Source organism: Suricata suricatta, chromosome 12 (assembly GCF_006229205.1).
Source record: "Suricata suricatta isolate VVHF042 chromosome 12, meerkat_22Aug2017_6uvM2_HiC, whole genome shotgun sequence".
Lineage (NCBI taxonomy): Eukaryota > Metazoa > Chordata > Mammalia > Carnivora > Herpestidae > Suricata > Suricata suricatta.
Genome location: NC_043711.1, coordinates 4496069 through 4498629, shown reverse-complemented (window position 1 = coordinate 4498629; position 2561 = coordinate 4496069). Strand labels below are relative to the sequence as shown.

The window sequence follows — 2561 nt, the reverse complement described above, 5'->3', positions numbered from 1 at the left end:
ACTCACAGGTCTAACAGGAGACCAGGAGAAACCTAATGGAGGACCAGGGGGAGGGGAAGAGGGAAAGAGAGTTGGGGAGAGAGAGGGATGCAAAACTTGAGAGACTATTGAATACTGAAAATGAACTGAGGGTTAAAGGAAGAGGGGGGAAAAGAGGTGGTGGTGATGGAGGAGGGCACTTATGGAGAAGAACACTGGGTGTTGTATGGAAACTAATTTGACAATAAACTACTTAAAAATGTATTATACTATAAAACAGTTTTTTCCCATTTTTAAATATATTTATATATTTTTTGAAAGGTACATATATCTCATGACAGATCGTGAGCAGGGACGGGAATAAGAGTAGGAGATAAAGAATCTGAAGCAGGCTCCAGGCTCTGAGCTCTGAGCTGTCACCACAGAGCCCAACACAAGACCCAAACTCATGAACCATGAGATCATAACCTGAGGCGAAGTCAGTTGTTTAACCAGCTGAGCCACCCAGATGACTCAGGATTTTAAGTAATCACCACAGCCAATGTGGGACTCAAACCACAAGCTCGAGAATCACATGCTCTTCCACCAAGACAGACAGGCGGCCCCAGGAACACGATCTTAATTATCCCTTTTATCAGGGTTCCCAATATGGCCCAGTGTGGCACCAATGGGAAGAAACCTGAGCAGGGCGCTGGAGACTGCAAGGCGCACCCCAGGGACAGCGTGTGCACGACTCCCCCAATCTGCACTCTCTCATGCTGGTAGCTTGAAATCCACCATAGCAGCGATAGTCACAGGATGGAAAATGTCAGTGGTACAAATCAGGTTCTTTTCATCCTGGAGAGCCGGATGTCAAACATTTACCAGCATGCCATGGAGGAGACTCAGTCTCCAAAGGAAAATGTGTGCATCAGTATCACTCTAAAGGATTCCATACAAATTTTAATATAGTTTGTTCTAGCTTTGAGAAGAACGCTGGTGCAACTGATGGGGGATTGCATTGAATGTGTAAATTGCTTTGGGTAATAATGACATTTTAACAATGTTAATTCTCCAATCCATAAGAACAGAATGTTTTTACATTTCTTTGCATCTTCTTCAATTTCCTTCATAAGTCTTCTATAGTTTTCAGCATAAAGGTCTTTTACATCTTTGGTTAGTTTATTCCTAGGTATTTTATGATTTTTCATCCAATTGTGAATGGGATCCATGTCTTGATTTCTCTTTCTATTGCTTCATTTTTGGTGTATAAGGATGCAACCGATTTCTGTACATTTGTTTTCTACCCTGCAACATTACTGAATTGATGGATCAGTTCTAGAAGGCTCCTGGGGGACTCGATCGGGTTTTCCATGTAGAGTATCATGTCGTTTGCGAAAAGGGAAAGTTTGACTTCTTCTTTGCCGATTCTGATGTCTTTTATTTCTTTTTATTGTCTGATTGCTAATGCTAGGACTTCCAGCACTATGTTAAACAACAGTGGTGAGAGTGGACATCCCTGTCATGTCCACAATTTCAGGGGGAAAGCTCTCAGTTTTTCCCCAGTGAGGATAACATTAGCTGTGGGCCTTTCACAAATGGCTTTTCTGATGTTTAAGTAAGTTTTTCTATCCTATATTCTCAAGGGTTTTTATTAAGAAGGGATGTTGTATTTATCAAATGCTTTTTCTGCATCTATCGACAAGATCATATGGTTTTTATCTTTTCTTTTGCTAATGTGATGTATCACATTGATGGATTTGTGAATATTGAACCAGCCTTGTAACCCAGGAATGAATCCCACTTGATCATAATGGATAATTCTTTATATATGCTATTGAATTTGATTTGCTAGTATCTTGTTGAGTATATTTCCATCTGTATTCATGAAAGATATTGGCCTGTAGTTCTCTTTTTTTGTTGTTGTTGGGTTTCTGTCTGGCTTAGGAATCAAAGTGATATGTGCTTCATAGAATGAGTCTGGAAGTCTTCCTTCCATTTCTATATTTTGGAATAACTTGAGAAGGATCAGTGTTAACTCTGCTTTAAACTAAAGGCAGTAACAAAACATGGAAAAGGACATTAATAATAATTATAGGATCTCTACATCAGGAAGAGCTAACAATTATAAACATCTATGTGCCGAATTTGGAGCATAAAATAACTAATCACACACAGAAGCAATCTTATTGATAAGAATGTGCTAATTGTAGGCACTTTAATACCCCACTTAAAACAATGGATAGGTCAACCAGACAAAAAATCACTAAAGAAACAATGGACCTGAAAGACACACAGGAATAGATGGCATTAATAGACATATTTAGAACTCTGCATCCAGAAGCTAGGGAATTCACTTTCTTCTTGAGTGCCCATGGCACATTCTGTAAGATAGATCACATACTGGATCATGAAATAGCCCTCCATAAATACAAAAGAATTGAGATCATACCATGCACACTTCCAGATCACTATGCTATGAAACTAAAATCAACCACAGGAAGAAGTCTGGAAAACCTCCATAAATGTGGAGGTTAAAAACTACCCTACTGAAGAATGATTGGGTGAACCAGGTAATTAGAGGGGAAATTTAAAAATACATA

The 2561-nt window shown here is 39.1% G+C and overlaps 1 protein-coding gene across 1 annotated transcript in view; it reads left to right on the top strand.

Annotated features, from left to right (window-relative positions):
• Positions 1 to 2561, top strand: part of LOC115273440 (complement C3-like) — a 45879-nt gene that overhangs the window by 27650 nt on the left and 15668 nt on the right. The gene's annotated exons all lie outside the window — the stretch shown is intronic.